Source organism: Furipterus horrens, unplaced genomic scaffold, assembly GCF_987537825.1.
Source record: "Furipterus horrens unplaced genomic scaffold, mFurHor1.1.pri manual_scaffold_13, whole genome shotgun sequence".
Classification (NCBI taxonomy): domain Eukaryota; kingdom Metazoa; phylum Chordata; class Mammalia; order Chiroptera; family Furipteridae; genus Furipterus; species Furipterus horrens.
Genome location: NW_028327183.1, coordinates 33083377 through 33101907, shown reverse-complemented (window position 1 = coordinate 33101907; position 18531 = coordinate 33083377). Strand labels below are relative to the sequence as shown.

General features: G+C 43.6%; 1 protein-coding gene across 2 annotated transcripts in view; it reads left to right on the top strand.

The window, feature by feature from the left end:
- Positions 1–246: 246 nt before the first annotated feature.
- The window catches only part of ANKRD11 (ankyrin repeat domain 11), a 245423-nt gene continuing 227138 nt past the window's right edge, over positions 247–18531 (top strand). For both annotated transcript variants that reach the window (XM_090260379.1, XM_090260378.1), the window contains exon 1: positions 247–346. The gene's annotated coding sequence lies outside the window, so the exon portion shown is untranslated. The remainder of the gene's footprint in view (positions 347–18531) is intronic.

Genomic DNA, 18531 nt, shown 5'->3' with positions numbered 1-18531 from the left:
ATACGGCTGGCCAATGGGCGGTGGCGTCTCATGAGGCCGGCACCCGCCGCAGCCGCCGCGGGTCCCGGAGCCAGAGGCCGCCCGAGCGGGATCGCTATGGAGCGAGGGCCACAGGCGGGCAGGCGCCGCCGCAGAGCGCGCGGCCCAACGCCCCCTCAGTGAGCGCCCGAGCCGCTCCGGCGCCACCGAGCTCGGTCGCGCCCGAGGGGCCGTCTCGCCGGCCTCGGAGCCCGTGCCGCCTCCGCCGCCTTCCCGCGCGGGCCGCGGGCCGGGAGCCGGGTCGGGGCTGCATGGCCTCGCCTGCGCGCCGCCGCTGAGCCCGCGGAGCCGCGCCGCCTAGAGCCGGGTGAGAACTGCCGCCGGGGCGGGAGTCTGGTGGGCGCCAGATCGTGGGACGGTCTTGCGGCCTGCAGGCCTTCCCGGCCGGGCAGAGCATCTCGACGGGCTCTGGCGGGCCTGGGGTCAGAGAAGCTGTGAGGGGCCGACGGGGGCTTCGGGTGGGCCTGGGGACCTGGGGCAGCAGTGAAGGGCTGATGAGGGATTTTTAGCCGGGCCTGGAGTGTTTGGAGCAGCCCTGGGGGGCTGAGGGTGGGCTCCTGGTGAACCTGGGTGGCCCTGAGTAGTCGTGAGTGGCCGACGGGGTGCTTCGGGTGGGCCTGAGGGCCTGGGGCAGCCGTGAGTGGTTGATGGGGAGGTGTAGGCGAACCTGGGGGGTTGAGGAAGCCCTGAGGGGCCGTGGGTGGGCTCCGGGTGCGTCTAGGGGGCCCGGAGCAGCCATAAGAGGCCGGCGGGGGGCTTTGGGTGGACCTGGGGAGCTTGGGACAGCCCTGAGGGACTGAGGGTAGGCTACGGGTGTGCTGAGAGGCCCGGAGCAGCCATGAGGAGCCGACGCGGGGTTCCGGGCGGGTCTGTGGCTTCGGCGAGGGGCCGATGGGGGGGCTCCAGGAGAGCTTGGGGCAGCCGTGAGGGGCTGAGGGTGGCCTTGGGCGGTCCAGGGCAGTCGTGAGGGGATGAGGATGGGTTCCTGGCTGACTGGGGAGGCCCGCAGGGTCTAGGTAACAGTGAGTAGCTTTCGGGGGATCTCCAGGGCGGGCCCGGGGATCCGGCCAGCAGCGAGGGGTCTACGGCGTACTCCAGGGTGGGTTTGAGAGTCTTACGGATATTCCGGTTGGGCCTGGGGAAACCGTGAGGGGCCAACAGTGGGCCTGGGGCCCGGGCCGCCTGAGGGGCTGAGGGTGGGTTCCGGGGTGGGCCTGGGGGCCCGGAGGGAACCGTGAAGGACTGAGAGTGGGTTCCGGGGCGGGCCTAGGCAGCCATAAGGGGCCGACAGTGGGCCTGGGGGGCCTGGAGCAACCGTGAGGAGCTGATGGTGTTGGAGGTGGGGTTGGGGGGCTCAGGGCAGCCCTGAGAGGCTAAGGGGTGGGGTTCGGCGCCCGAGGCAGCTTTGAGGGCCTGTTGGGGGCCGCTGGGTGGGTCTGCGAGGCCCAGGCAGCTGTAAGGGACTAGGGTGGGCTCTGGGGGATCCAGGGCACTTGGAGAGCGTGGCGTCGACCTCTGACCCGCGGGAGGGGCGCCTTCACGGTAGCGGTGGTGGTTGTTATTCCCAGTGTCCCTATTATTATCGCTGTTTTGAAATGGGAGCTGGCGGGTTTCGGGCTCAGAGCCGGAGAGGGCGGGCGAGCCAAGGGCCTGGAGGGAAAGTAGGGGTGCCCGGGTTGCAGGAGGCGCGCGTGGGCTCGCAGAAGGGCAGGAATTCGGGGCAGCAGCTCTGGGGGTGTTGTTTGGGGGGAGGGTAGGCGGGACTGGGGGGCGGGTGGGAGGGAAGCAGTGGCGGCTGCAACAGCAGCCCTTGGCCTCCAGGAACAATGTGAGACGTTGCCTGAAATGTTAATTTCCGTTCCTCATTTCATCATCCCCTGGCAGGGCGGTGGGGGGGGGAGGGGTAGTGTGTGTGTGTACACCAGAGAGTGTGTGAGTGAGAGTGTTTGTGTGTGTGTGTGTGTGTGTGTGTGTGTAGTAGAGAGAGTTGAGTGAGAGTGTGTGTGTGTGTGTGTGTGTGTGTGTGTGTGTGTGTGTGTGGTTGGCCCTGCCTCGTGGAATCAGTCCCCTCTCAAAGAGGGATTGTGCTGTTAAAAATGTATCCCCGCCATCTTGGGGGGAGTCTTAATTTTTTGAAGTCTGCTCTGTTCCTGGTGCCCCATCAAGGCTTTCTGTTTCTGTTATATTTTTGGAAAGCCAGTCTTGTATCCCAGCTTCCAAGGAGTTTTGGAGGAGGTTTTTGGAAGACTAAGCTGGTCTAAGAGGGCCCTATGCTTTGAAAACCATCTTTTTTCCTAACATACTTAGGTTTCATGGTTTCTACAAGTTAGAGACATTTTATATCTGTTTGCAAGAACAGGGTGGTTTTGGAAATTTTTCTATAGAGAAATCAAATTTCAGGCCCTCTTGTATTGTGAATTTCCTAAAGTGTTTTAAGCAATATCCTTAACATTCCTTTTCAACTGAGTAAAAGTGTACATGGTTGTTGAATTGAAAAGCTTAGAATATCTTGGTCCTTTTGGTGGGATGATAAGATGAATTCAGCAAAACGATGTAAGATGATATTTCTTGTGGAAAAATGCCATTGAAACAGTTACTATTTTTGGTTTGTGCAAAACCAGTCAATGGCATAACTTGGATAGTTATAAATCAGAGACCCTGAGACTGTTTATTTGATGCCTTTGAGACCTTGATTTCTCTTAATAAAATGTTGGCCATCCTGGAAGACCTAGAGTTCTGTTTGTCTTTTTGAGAATGATTGCACAAATATTCTGGTATTACTTTGAAACTGTACTTAAAAAAAAGGAAAAACATCTTGCTCAACTTTGATTGTGACCCTGGAATTGGAGCTCTATCTTTGGTGTTTCTTCCCCCACCCTCCATTCAGCTGTTGTTCTCTTTCTGTAGTTTCACGCTTAAAAGCAGGATCTCATTTGATAGGCTGGGCCTCTTGAATGGAATGAGATGGGAGGAAACAAAGACCAAGTTGCTATGACATTTTTCTGTGTTCTTTGTGCATGCCTCTTGAGTTAGTTAAAAAGCTACCCAAAGATATTGCTAGATTTGATCCAAATTGGAAACTTTAAGGTTTTTTTTTCTGAAAAGTTTTTATTGTGGTAAAATATACATAACAAAATTTACCAGAAGTTAGTTTTTAAAGGTGTCATGTAATTCTGAATTCCTCATTTGCAGTTCTTACTTTGTGTCAGCTTTCTTACTTGGGTTGCCACTGTCAGATGTTTTTCTCTAGACCCTCTGTGGACCAGCCATGTTAATCACACTGCACCAGCAGTGTGCCTTTCATCTCTCTGAACCAGATGGGCTGCTTATGACTAGTGGCTGTCATGTTAGCTATAATTACAGTGTTGACGCAGTGACAAGTAGAACTTTCTACAAGTCAGGTTAAGGAATATTGAGACTATTTTTCAAGAATCCTTGTGTGCCTTGGGTTTTTAAGTATATTTCACATAGTAAGTTTGTGTTTCATCACATATCAGAAGAGTTTTTTTGCATAAGGACAATAAGCCCATGACCAATTAAATAACTTAGAGTGTCAATAAATTCTGGTTCAGAGCATAATCTGCATTTGTTGCCAAAAGAAGTGTTTTGATCTGTCTATAACCCTGTATAAGTCCCTTCATCGCTCAATGGTAAGTGTAATAGATGAGTTTCCCTCAATAGCAAGGTATTTGCTACTTAATAGGTGAAAATGATGATCTATTGCTTGTCTCACCACATGCTGTTCGTTTATTATTGCTGTTTAGTCAGTGCTCTGTGTGGATCGAGCTTGGATAGTTGATAAACTTTGTACAAAAATTGAATGAACTCAACATTATTGTCTTGAAGTGTTTTTAGTGTGTGTTCTTTTCATTTGAATTTCAAGTGGAATTTTTGTGCAGTTCAACTTTTCAGTTTTATCTTAAAGCTATGTACAAGAAGGGGTGTCAATCCTCAGTTCTTGGAACTGGCAGTTAGAGACAATCAACATATAAAGCCTTTTTAGGTTTAGGAAATGATCCATTTTAACAACTACTTTGTTAATTCTCATAAAGATGTTTCTGCTCCTAAGTGGCTCTTTTTTCTTATTGTTTGGTGGATCTTATTCATGCTATCTTTTAAGCCAGAACTAGACTCAGCCATGTACTTAAATATCTTTTTATATTTTTTTAGCATTTTTAAGAAAATGAATATTTATTGATTTTATAGAGAGAGGAAGAGGGAGGGGAGAGAGATATATCGATGTTGCCTCCTATATGCACCCCAACTTGGGATTGAACTCACAATCTAGGTATGCGCCCTGACTAGAAATTGAACCTGCGACCTTTTGGTGTATAGGGTGATGCTCCAACCAACTGAGCCACACTGGCCAGGGTCATATGCCTTATTTTTTCATGGCCTTGACTCCTGCAGATTTTTTGTATGGACCAGGGTTCTGATGAGTGTCCCTCCTTACCTCCCTTGCAAATCTCCCCCCACACCCCAAATCTCCAGAATAACTCCTGCATAATCTCTGGGTCTTAAATATTGCTTTCTCTTAGAGAGTCTTCTTAATCATCACTCCCAAGGAAAATGGCCACCACACCTTGTTACCGCCACATAGAACTTAACACAAGTGGTTAAATATGTAATGATTGGTTTACCCTGTCCCGATGATAGAAGGACTGTAAGCTTAATGATGATAGGGATAGTTTCTTTGGTCACCTAATGGCCCAGCCTAGGCATGACACTAGTTGTAGAATGTGCTCAAGAAATATTTCTTGAATTGTTTAAAGCCTATATAAGGAAGTATTTGAGTAATTTTGACAGGTGAAACTTAGTCATGAACTTTCATTTATTTGATTGACCAGGAATTATGCTATGTGCATATCAGCCATTTTCCCACTTGTTTTCATTAAAGTTTGCCTTTACAGTTTAGATAAAGGTATGGAACATGACTTTTAAAGCTGGCACACAACAAGAGATACAGGAAAATAATAAAGGAAAGTGAGTGCAATTTTAGTAGGACTGGTGCTTTTGGGGTCATAGTCCAAGTCTCACCGAGTGTATAGTTCGTTGCTGTTCCCGCTCATAGTACTTAGGTATTTTATCTAGAATTTTGAGCACTTGACCACATGTCATATAAATGGTGGTTTAGATTTCTAGTACTTGAAAGTTTTAGCATCTTATTGTTTGTTTATTTTTATACTTTCTGACTCACTCTATAAAAAAGTTCCTGGGTGTTGAGGCCAAAGCCTCCGTTTAAATATAAATTCCCCAGAATGGAGGTGGCCCCTTAACATTTCCCCTTCTTACAGTTTTATTATTTTAATAAAGAAAAACAACAACAATGTCTTTGGAGGGAAACATACCAAAATGGAATTGTGTGTTATATTTTCCCATTTATGTTTTACAAAAAAATAAACCATTATGTGACTGACAAAATGGCTGCTTTTGAAAAGACTAATTATGGGCATAATTTAGGTGATAGAGACTTGAGTTCTTCGTTTGGGTATAGTGAGTTGGATTTGTGTGACTTAACTTTTTCGGTAATAAGGGACAAGAGGAATTGGTTGTGGTTGAAACCACTTAAAGACACCATTCTCGAACTTGCTGGCTCTGTAAATACAGAGTTAAGTGAGTTTTCAGTGTGAAAGGACTGAAATTCCTCTTGCTGAGCCAAGGCTTCTTTGATGCTATGTGTCCTGATCCATCCTCATCCCTCCGCAGGCCAAAGTTGAGGTGGTTGTCAGGGGACCTATGTTACAGTGTCTGTACTGCCTGGCTGAGGGCAAGACCCAAGTTTCCATTTCTGCCGTTGGCATGTGTGCAATGAATTATTTATTATCCTGAAAATCTGTAGGCACTCCTTTTTCACTTGTAAAGAAACCAATGTGCACCTGTTTGCTGTATAAAATTGTTGGCCTTGACTCGACAAAATGTTTTTGACCAATTAGATCAAAGTTTTTTGTCAAGGTTAAATAAAATTCATAAAATTTTCTTCTTCCCCAATGACTTGTTTAGCTCTAAAAAAACTGACCTTTAAGAGTGGCTGGAATTGCAATTTAACTTGTAATACTAACTTTCAGGTTATTTTTTTCATCTAGATTTCTTTTCTCAGCGCATGGGTAATGTGTCCCTTCCTTCCCTCCCAGTGGTGGTCTTCAGACTGAGAATGCTAATATCCTGGTATAAAGAATATTTCCATATAATGAGAAGATTGCATAGGCTGCTTGGTTCATAAGCTTTTAGCTAAAGTTATAACTATTTTTTCCCCTCACTGCATTCATATACAGCAAAATAAAAAAACTTTCATTTAATTTTGGGCAATAATGTAAACTTGAGGTCATTATGGTTATACTGTCTCAACTTATCTCAAATAGAGAGGATGAGAGGAGCAGTGAGGAACCTTATTTCTCTTAAGTTAAGCCTTGCCAGTATGTACCACGTTTCTAAATGTGGTTTTACATCCTGTAAAACAGGAAGTAAAAATTAAAAAAAAAAAGAAACAAAAACAAAAAAACCCCAAAGCAACACTCTTGAAGGAATTAACTTTAAAAAAACTACTGAAATGCCTGGCTAATTAAAGGACGTGCAGAACACCTGAAAAGAAATAATTGCCTTTTTGGATGATTACAAAGAAGAAAACCTGGCCTTAAGGGGTCTGAAACGTTGAAGAACTTGCAGTATTAGGTTAATATTCTACAAGCTCTTGGGTGATTCTGATTTCAGGAAATTTGTATTTTTTATTTTATTTTATTTTTGAAAGATTTTATTTATTTATTTTTAGAGAGAGGGGGAGGGAGGGAGAAAGAGGGATAGAAACATCAATTTGTGGTTGCCTCTCGCTCGCCCCCAACCAGGGACCTGGTCCACAACCCAGGCATGTGCCCTGATGGGGAATCGAACCGGCGACCTTTTAGCATTCAGTCCACTGAGCTCCAGCAACCAGGGCTAAATCTTTTTTTGTTAGATTTTCATATAGTTTATTTTCTGATGGTTTTGGTTATTTATTTTTCAGATCTGGTTGTAATTCTTTCTGTGGTTGTTGAGGAGGTGAAGCTTGTCTACTACGCCTCTGTATTGACCTGGAGTCTCTTTAAGTAATTCTGAAGTAACATCAGCAATATCTCCCCAGCTCACAATACTTTTGTCTCTCCTTTAGAAACCCTGGAAGCCCCACTCCTCTCATGTCCATAACTGGACACTTGATCCCAGCTGGGCCAATGAAACTCTCACCCAGGATTTTGGGTTTGAACAGACAGCCTATCAATCTCAGTGGTGGGTGCAATGGATAGTGGGTAGATCTACCCGGTAGCTCCCCACAGCCCTGTCCTGTCATACGTTAATGGAAGTGAGAAAGCCGTCAATTCCACAAACATGTATAAGCTCTTCCTGTGGCTAGATCTGGGATCCAAGGATAATCTGATAGTATGCGTGATCTTGGCCTTCCAGAACTGCCATCTAGCCGAGGAGACAAGACATGCTTTCAAATCCTCGGTGCCATGCTGGAGAAACTATGCTAGTAACTGGGAGGGCTGAGACTGGCACTTCCCACTTGGACCTCAGTTTCTCCTTCTGGATAACAAAGTTCCTCTTCCAGTTCTACAGCCTGTGGTGCCAGGAATTGAGTCAGCTACGATCTTTACCTTAGACTTCCCAGGCTCCAGAACTTGAGTTTCAGTTATTCTCCCTGCAAAATGGGTATAATGATGTTCACTGCCATGGACCCTTTCCTCTAGTCTTAAAGCCAGCAATGTTGCATCTCTTTGTCCTTCCAAAGCCACGATCTCCTCCACTACTTTTGCTTCCATCTTCTACTTTTAAGGACCCATGTGGTTATATTGGGCCCACCTAGATAATCCAGGATACTCTCCCTGTCTGCTGATCAGTGACCTTAATTCCACCTGCACCTTGATTTTCTGTTGTTGTGTAATCTAAAGTATCCACAGGTTCCAGGGATTAGGATGTGGCCCTCTTTGGGGGCATTATTCTGCAGACCACACTGGGATTCCATGAATTTTGTCATAGCAGATGAGATTGAATCTGATCACTGTGCACCTGGCTTTGGTGCTTCACTTTGGTTTACCAGAATAGTCTTGACTCTTGGAAAGCCTCAGTGCCATCTGTCAGCCAGTGTTGTCTGGCATTGATGGGTCATCAGTGAGTATGGTGGAAAATACTCACCTTGGACACAGTTTTGTTTTGTGTAAAGACACTTATTTTGGAATAATTTTAGTTGCACAGAAAAGTTGCAAAAGTAGTGCAGAGTTCCATATTATATTCTTTATCCAGTTCTCTAATGTTAACCTCTTACATAACAGTGGTAAGGTTCTCCATGCTAAGAAATTAACATTAAACCCCAGACTTCATTTGGAATTCACCTGTTTTTTCTCCTCCATTCTTTTACTGTTCCCAGGATCCCACATCGTATTTAGTTGTGATGCCTCCTTACTGGCCTTCTGTCTGTAATAATAGTTTTCAGTTTTTCCTTGTTTTTCATGACCATGGCAGTTTTGAAGAGCATGATCTTTGTTATTTTAATGTCTTTGTAACCATTCACCCTTTTAGCACAGTTTTAAAGCATTGAATAGCTGACATCTGGCTTATCTTGACTATTTTTCCAAATGTAGACTGCTGTGTAGTGGAGGAAAAAATTTTGTCTTTTTGCAACTGGAATGAGTTATATATATATATATATTTTTTCAGATTTAATGTGTTTTATTGATTAAATTATTACATTTGTGCCAATTTCCCTTCCCTCTGCTCCCCTCCACCCGGTGGTCCCCCTCCCTCCAGTTGTCCCCCCCTTTTAGATTATGTCCATTAGTTGTGCATACAGTTCCTCCCAACCTCTCTCTGTCTATTCCATTCCCTCCTACCTTGATCCCCAATTCCTATATCATCTCCCTCCCTTTCCCCATTCCCCCTCCCTGTTGACCTCCCCCCAATATGCTTCCCGTACCCACAGTTCCTCTTCCACTCTCGTTGCCTATTTAGTTTGCCTTTGTTTCATCTCCCTAGCTTCTGTTTTTTTTTTAAACCAGTCCCTTTAACATCTCATATAACAGTGGTTTGGATCTAATGAACTCTTTCAGTTTTATTTTGTCCTGGAAACACTTTCTCTGTCCTTCTATTCTGAATGACAATTTCGCTGGATAGAGTATTCGTGGTTGTAGGTTTTGGATTTTCATTACTTTGAATATTTCTTGCCAGTCTCTTCTTGCCTGTAGGGTTTCCCTTGAGAAGTCAGCTGATAGTCTAATTGGGACCCCTTTGTACATTATTCTTTTCTTCTCTCTTGCTGCTTTTAGGATTCTCTCTTTATCTTTAATTTTTGACATTTTGATTATAATGTGTCTTGGAGTGGTTCTCCCTGGGTCCAGTCTCTTGGGAACTCTCCTTGCTTCCTGGACCTGCAGATCTATTCCCTTCCCCAAGTCTGGGAAGTTCTCCTTTATTATATTTTCACTCAATTTTTCAAGTTCTAGTTCATCTTCCTCATTCTCTGGCAAACCAATGATTCTTATGTTGGGCCTTTTATAGCTGTCCCAGAGGTTTCTGGTCCTTTCATTGTTGCTTCCCATTTCCTCTCGCTGCATTGGTTGACTGCTTGTTCCTTCTCCATATTCCAGTTTGTTGAAATGAACTCTGGATTTTATTTCCTTTCCTTCTGTCTCGTATGCGGTTTTGTTCCTTTCGTTATGAAAGTTTTTCGCTTCTTTCATATCTTTTTCCTGCTCTTTTGTGAATTCTGTAAGCCACCTGATAACAATGGCCCAGAACTGAGCCTCTGACAGGTTTCTTATCTGTTCATCTGTCAGGTTCTCTATCTGCTGCCTGGTGAGTTGTGTTACCGGTATTTCTATAGTTGCCTGCCTCATTTTGACAGATGCGTTTTGTTTTCTTGGGCTGGCTGTCGGGGGCAGTGCCTGTGTACGCGTCACAAATTAGCGACCGGCGCCTGCCTGTCCGAGACCTATTTCGCAGCCCTGTGGTGCTTTCTTTGGGGGCGGGGGTCCAAGATGGATTCACACAGTTATTCAGCTAGGAGACCGGGATCCGTCCTCCCGCCCCCCTGGGCCTCACTGTTCAAGGCGATGCGGCGGCCGCTCTCCCCAGCGCCGGAGTCGCGCAAGCCAGGGGCTTGCGCAGCCGGGATTCTTCTCCGCCCGCCGCTCCGGGTGCGACCGCAAACAGCACTGCCCACTTTAACTCTTACCTGCCCAAATGGCACCGCTGGTTTATAACTTCATATGTTGGACTTCCGTGTAGTTTTATTTTCTGGAATTTCTAGTTATCCTTTGTTTTGAAGTAGTTGTATTCCTCTCTAGTTGTAGAGGGAGACCTAGCGTGTCCGTCTAAGCCTCCATCTTGGCCCTGTGTCGAGTTATATATTTTATGGAGGGGGCTTCTAGGACTAGACAAACTTAAGCTTTTTCTTACTTATACTGATTTAGTTACATATTTATTGGTTGCTCACTGTGTGCAAGGCTGTGTTGTAGAGACAGATGACTGAGACATAGCCCTTCCCTGAGATTGGGGAGAAAGAGATGCACTTGGGTACTATGAAAAGAGGAGAGAAGGCGTTTCTGGCTCTACAATCTGGGCGATGTAATGGAGGAAGTACTATTTAAGAATTGGTACAATGTCAGTGTGCAGAGAGCAGGGTGAGGCCATTGTAGACTGGGAAGGCTCTGGACAAAGGCTGGGAGATGGGATGTAATGTGAGAATGTCAGCTAGACCTGTTTGAACATGGAGCCCATGAAAGATAATGATACCAGATAAAGCTAGAAAAATGGACTGGAGTCAAATTGTATGGGACTTGGAACGATGATGCTTGTACTTGGTCTCTTGGCCTGCTGAGGAGGAGGCATTACATTGCCTGAGGCAGGACATGATGTGTCAAGAGTCTTACAGTGGTGGACAGGCCAGATGAAAATCAGACTGGTGACTGGAAGGCTTTGCAGTATTCCAGTGCCTAAACTTGGGATGTCAAAAAAGGGGTGGCTTCTAGAAATATGGCAGAGAGAAGCATCTCAGGTTGGCACTGCTATGAAAGGAGATGAATGTAAGGTCATTGTTTTGTTTTCTAGTTTGTACTTTTACCCTCACCATTCTATGCTTTTAGATAATAGCAGGTTTAAAATGTGTCTCACTAGAGGCATTATTATAGAAGGTAGGAACTTGCTGAGAAAAAATGTAAAACAACCAGTTAGAAATGGATGAAGGGGTTTAAAATTTGCTGTAGGAATAGTACTTGAATTCAGATGAGTGGCAAAAATGCCCGTCCCAGAAAAGTGACTGAGGAGTGAAGTGCATATAAGAAAACCTGACCCCTATCAGCGAGGGAGGGATGTCTCAAGCAAGAGGAGGAGGATCTCGTGAGAAGAGCAGTGTGGGCTAACAGGTTCCTAAGAGGATCCAGGGAATCTTGAAATGGTGAGGGGACTCTTAAAAGTGGCCTGCATGGGCAAGTTGTAACAACGTAATGGTGTTTGCTAGCTAACATTTATATAAAAATGCTTGGAAATGAGAGGGTAAGTTGATTCAGAGTGGATAGAATGGGGCAAACAACTGATGAACAGGTAAAAAAATTTTTTGTATTTTTTTCCATTACCATTTAGTCACCTTATTACCCCCCACCCCCCCACTCCTGCAATCACTGCCACCGTTGTCCGTGTCCATGAACACCCCTGATCTTGTGATGCTTGCATTCTGGAGGGAGAAACGGGCAGCTTGGTTGGGAGAGGAAATGCTGTCTAGGGAAGTCAGGCAAGCAGACACCAAGAGCCTGGAAATTCCCAGATGGCAGTTTTTAGCTCAACAGACATTTAGATTGAACACCTCTTGTGTCCAAGACAGAATCTGGTCCTTGGTCTCAAGGAGTTTATTTTAGACAGTATAAACTGCATGTCAAGATAGTAGTGTTGGGTCCATATAGGAGGGGCTAAAGATTTTGGGGTCTGGAGAAGTAGTCTGCTGATGGAGGCTATGTGGAAGGAAGAACGGATATCTTGTTATTTGCCCAAATTCATAGTTAGGCTTATCTTGAACTTGTGTTTATTTTGTACCTCCATAGTTCTATGCATATATCAGTAGATAGCTAATTAATGTTTGCTTGAAAGATCAATCTTAAAAGTTAAAAAAATATGGCCTGAGAAATGAGTGCTACTTGGCAGGAAATACGTAATACTCTATACAAGAAACATGTAATACCTTAAGTCTGTGCCATACATATTAACTAGTGTGAGAGTTCGTGATTTGCCTCTAGTCAATAGAATGTAACCTTTATCCTCTATCATATCACCATTTGTCATGCCCTGTGATCCGAAGAATATTGTCCTTTGGCGTGTCTGTGGGCGGGCACTGGTAAAACTCAGGCTCCTGGCTTAGTTAGGGAGCCTTTGGTTGGTGGCTGTAGCTGATGGCTCTGCTGTCTATGGGGGCCCTGAATTGCATATAGTTTCATGGCAGATGTAGAAATAATTGGAAAACAAAAGTAAATGTTTTGGTCAGCCTGATCTTTACAGTGCCCAGTGCCAGGTGCACTTGAAGGGAGTTGCCTCAGGGCCAGGCCTGTGTGTGGTGCACTAACTTCCTTGTGTTTATTTATACTCTCACTCTTCACAGTTCTGCTAAATTCCTTTTGTTACCAACCCCTCCATAACATTAAAGCATTTTACCTTTCATTGGTTGACAACTGCTGTTTATCTGGAGGAGAGGACTAGTTGTACAGTTGTTACACTGTCACACTTCCAATTCAACCACTGTCCTTTCTTTTCTTTAAAATTGTCACCCAGGGATATGTTTTGATTTTAGAAAGAGAGGCGTGGGGTAGAGGAGGGGAGAGAACATCAATGTGAGAGAGAAACTTGGTGATCAGTCACCTCCTGCATATACCCCAACCAAGGTTGAATCCCCAACCTGTTGGTGCACGGGACAATGCTCCAACCGAGCAGTCCGGCCAGGGCAACCACTGACCTTTCTTGATTAGCAGCAGAGCACATTTATTTAGAAGCTACAGAGTAGTTCAGTCTAGATTTGTAAGTTACTGGCCCCTGAATTAGCTGATCACTGCATGGATACGGCAAAGGACTCAGGGAAAGTCTCAGGCAGGGGTCATGGCAACCACTGCACTTCTGTTTGAATTTTATAAAAATTTATTTGAGCCAAATAGAGTATCTGAGAGGTTGACTTGTTATTGTTTCTTTGTTCAGGATGCTTTAGAGGGCTATGCTTTCTTTTCTTTTATTATATTTTAATTTTTTTGACTTATTCTTTATTGTTTTTTTCGTTACCATTTAGTCCCCTCATTACAACTCCCCACGCCCCGCTGAGGGCTATGCTTTCAGTGAATTAGGTTACATAAAAATAATTTTAGCCCTGGCTGGTATGGCTCAGTGGATTGGGCTCCAGCCTGCGAATTGAAAGGTCGCTGGTTCCATTCCAGGTCACTGCACATGCCTGGGTCCCCAGTTGGGGGCATGCGTTTCTCTCCCTCTCTTTCTCACTCCCTTCCCCTCCCTCTAAAAGTAAATACAATTAAAAATATAAGATCAGTATGCTAATCAAGGCTATTTGGTTTCTTTTTAAAAAAATACCTATTTATTTTTAGAGAGGGAGAGAAACATCAATGCGCCAGAGCTACATTGATCAAGTTGTCTCTCACGCCCCGAAATGGGGACCTGGCCTGCTATCCAGACATGTGCCTTGACTGGGAATCAAACTGGCAGCCTTGCAGTTTGCAGGCTGGCACTTAATCCACTGAGCCACACCAGCCAGGCGGCTATTTGGTTTCTAAGTGTTTGCATTTACGGCTGAAGTCTGCCTGTCCTGGGCTTTTGGGTTTAAGGTGAAGGGAAATACTTTGTGTCCCTTTTCATCCTCACACTGTGCTCTTTTAATGGAGTTGTTTGCTGGCTACAGTCTATAAGAGATTTTAAACCATGGCATTTTAAATAATAGATACACAGGTACCAGATATATACTCCTGTGGTTCCAAGCTTTACTTGTTTTTTAAGATGATAGCTTTAGACCTTTTGGGGAATCTATAATTTGGTTGCCGGCATATAAAGGAAGGGAGGGGTTGAGATTCTAGCAAACAGAATAATATTAACATGTGTTTATTCTATGCATGGTCTGGAATGGGCATTTTAATACCCGCCCACAATTCCATTTATAAGGTTTGAGAATTGGAACTAGAACCTGTGTTTTTACCACCAATGTAAATATTTGTTATTGGTTGCTAAATTTCCTAAGTAGCTTTTACTGCTGAAATTGTATTTACTTTTGTCATCTAGTAAGATTTAGAGTTGATAGACAAATTAGACTTAGTTCATGTGATTTTTCCCCTGAATTAAATAAATTCAGTTTGACCTGGTAGCCTAGACCTTCATTATTAATAATTGATACAGTTTGATGATGTTGATTTCCATGAATAGATTCTTCTGGTATTGCCCACTGCATCTTGGGAGAAAAGGTCCTTCTTCAGCCAGTGATTCTCCCTGGCTCCCATCATAGGGGAGAGCATGCCAGTTTCCTTGCCTAAAGACTGCAGTGTATGGCAGATAGGTTCTGCCAGGTAGAGCATGGTATGGGTGAAGCAGTGGTTTTAGGTTTCATCCCCACATAGGCTTATTTCTCAAATGTTCCAATTTAATTAAGTAAAATAAAAATTATTTTTTGGAATGTAAAAGTCAAGTTTATTCCAGCCATTGGTGAATTTCTATTAATGTTTTATTGTTAAAGATTGTTATTATTTGTGTTCTTTCTCCTTGTTTCATGTACCTTTCGTTAATAAGTTCATGCACAGCAAAAGCAATCAGCAACAAACTGAAAAAGCCAACAATGAGAAAAAATATTGGCAAATCATGTATCTGACAGGAGCCAAAATATTCAAAATTATAAAGAAGTTATACAACTCTATAGCAAAAAAAAACAACCCAGTTAAAAAGTGGGCAAAGGACCTGAATAGACATTTCTCCAAAGAAGATACATGAAAGACCAACATGAAAAGATGTTCAACATCACTAGTCATTAGGGAAATGCAAATTAAAACCACAATGACATATTACCTCACACATTTTAGAATGGTTGTCATCAAAAAGATAAATGTTCTCTCAATTTCTTTGCATTTTAACTTTGGTAAAATCAGTTTTACAGTTTTATACAATAAATATAGTGCTTTTTAATTTGTGCTGTTACAGAAAGTTCTTTCCCAAATAAAGAGAAAATATTCAAAATGCTTTCTTTGATTTTTCATGTGTCCAAATTTTTGCATATATTAAAATTTTCAAAAATTTATTGATTTTGAAAGAGAGTTTTTGTTGTTGTTCCACCCATTTATGTATTCATTAATTGGTTCATATATGTGTGTTGCAGCCAATTGAGCCACCTGGCCAGGGCCTTACATGTATTTTTAAAAAAATTCTTCTGCAATATATTAAGTTTCCAACACAAAATATTTTTTATATTTCAATACTTTCCTCCAAACTTAAGAAATTTATAAAAATAGAATTTAAATGAGTGGGCAAATAAATATAACTTTAAATAAATTATGCAAATCATTCATTTGGGGGGAAAACAAATGCTTACCTCATGCTATTTATAAAAATGGATTTAACATGGATATTTGTGTATTAGGAAAATATTTTTATCAAGAAAATACAAACTACCAATGTAGCCCTTGATTCAAGGAACTAGTATAAATGACCCATGGGCATGAACAACGGGGTGGGATTGACTGGGAGATGGGAGAGGTGGGTGGGCAAGGGAGAGAGCAATGGGGGAAAAATGGAACAACAGTAATAGAAAAAAAAAATGTAGCCCTCGGATAAATACAAGGCAGATTATCTACACCCAGTTTGCTAACATTGAATTAAAGTGAAATAAATATAAAATAGCCTTCATCATCGTGATACAATATTGATACAGTATTTACATACTATTATCTATATCTACAACTGTGGAATCTTTTTTACTGTTTATGAAAGTTTCTCTAAAGGATTTGGTTATATTTGATTATCCTTACTAGGACTCAGCTATATCCCAAAGTAAGTTTTTTTTTTTTTTAAAGTATATTTTATTGATTATGTTGTTACAGTAATCCCAAGTTTTTTCCCTTTGCTCCCCTCTGCCCTGTACCACCCCCCCATTAGTTCATGTCCATGGGTCAAGCATATAAGTTCTTTGGCTTCACCCTTTCCTATATTATTCTTAACTTCCCCCTGTCTATTTTGTACCAACCAAATTGTGCTTCTAAATCCCATTTCTCCCCTGTCCCCCTCCCAGCTGATAACCCTTCAAATGATCCCAATGCCTATGATTCTGTTCCTATTCTGGTTTGCTTAGATGGGTTTTGCTTTTAGTTTTTAGATTCGGTTGTTGATAGTTGTGAGTTTGTTATCGTTTTAATGTTCATAATTTTGATCTTCTTTTTCTTAAGTGAGTCACGTTGACTATCCATATAATAGGGCTTGGTGATGATGAACTCCTTTAGCTTTACCTTGTCTGGGAAGCACTTTTATTTGCCCTTCCATTCTAAGTAATAGCTTTGCTAGATAGAGTAATCCCGGTTGTAGGTTCTTGCTTTTCATTACATTGACTACTTCTTGCCAGCCCCTTCTTGCCTGCAAAGTTTCTTTTGAGAAATCAGCTGTTAGTCTTATAGGCACCCCTTTGTAGGTAACTGCTTTTTTCTTGCTGCTTTTAAGATTCTCTCTTTATCTTTCCCCTTTGGCATTTTAATTATGATGTGTCTTGGTGTGTTCCTTTTTGGGTCTAGCTTGTTTGGGACTCTGCGCTTCCTGGACTTACATGTCTATTTCCTTCGCCAAATTTGGGAAGTTTTCCTTCATTATTTTTTCACATAAGCTTTCAATTTCTTGCTCTTCCTCTTCTTCTGGCACCCCTATGGTTCGGATGTTGGCACGTTTAAAGTTGTCCCAGAGGTTCCTAAGCCTCTCCTCATTTTTTTCAATTCTTGTTTCCTCATTCTGTACTAGTTGATTTTTTTTCTTCCTTATGTTCCAAATCATTGATTTGAACCTTGTTTTTCTTCCCTTCACCATTGGTTTTGTGTGGCTTTTCCTTCGTTTTATTTAGCATAGCCTTCACTTCTTCCATTGTGCATTTGCTGTACCTAAGTATATCTGTCAGGCCTGTGAGCATCTTTTATCACCAGTGTTTTGAATTCTGCATCTGTTAGGTTGGCTGTCTCCTCATCCCTTAGTTCTCTCACTGGAACCTTGATCTGTTTTCCCTTTTGGGCCATACTTCTCTCTCTCCTCATCTTGGCAGGCTCCTGTGTGTGTTTGCCTCTATGTCTTAGGTAGAGCTGTAGCACCTGTTATGTTGTAAGGGGCGGAGCCTTAGGGTTTTGTCAGGACAGGGTGACCTGTTTCACCACGTTGTGGCCCTGTATGTGGGGCAGGGGTCTGAGAGGAAACAATGCCGCTTTCTCAGCACTCGCCCCTTTTCCAGGCACCTCTCCCACTTCCGCACCAGAGTGTTGCCCCTCTAGTTGTTGCCCTGGCTGTCATTCCCAGAGTAGATGGGTCTGTGGACGTTCTAGTACCGTGGGGGCCCTTTTAAACAAGGGGACTCCGCTGAGAAACTGGCAGTTTCTTCCTCCGCCCCAGCCCCCTCTGGTTTTCACAGTCAGAAGCAATGAGGCTTTATTTTCTCTGGCATTAGGACCGGGAGCTGTGTGGTCTGGTCTGGTGCTGGGAGCGCTCCCCAGGTGTCCCTTCTGACTTTTTAAAACGTGTGACTGCGCTTTTTGCTTGCCTGCTGCTGCCACCACCACCACACCACATCATCTCTGCCCCTCTTACCTGTCTGGATGAGTATTTCTTCTTTATTCCTTTGTTTGTTGGACTTCCATGCAGCTCGATTTTTTGGAACTTCTGGTTGTCTTTAGTTTTGAGGTAGTTGTGTTTCTTAGTTGTGGAGGGAGACTCAGCATGTCTGTCTAGGTCTCCATCTTGACTGGAAGTCTCCAAAGCAAAATTTAAGAAAAAAAGATTTTGTTTGTTTAATTTTAGAGAAGCGGGAGAAAGAGAGGGAGAGAAAAGCCAACATGTTATCCATGTGTGGAGAGATTGCCTCTCGTATGCCTCCAGCTGGGGACCTGGCCCGTAACCCAGTCATGTGCCCTGACCAGGAATGAACTGGCGACCTTGGGTTCATGCCTTTGAGTTCTTAGACGGGCAGCACTCAATCCATTGAGCCATGCCAGCCAGGCCAAGATTTTTATTTGAATAAAACATGGCCCAGTCCTGGCCTGTGTGGCTCAGTTGGTTGGGCGCTGCCCTGCAAAGTGAAAGGTCTCTGGTTCTATTCCTGGTCAAGGCACATACCTTGGTTTCAGGATTAGTTCCCCAGTTGGGGCGCATGCGAGAGGCACCTACTTGATTTATGTTTTTGTCACTCATCGGTGTTTCTCTCCGTCTCTCTATCCCTCTCTAAAATAAAATCTTAAAAAATGACCCATGAGTTGAAATAACAAATAC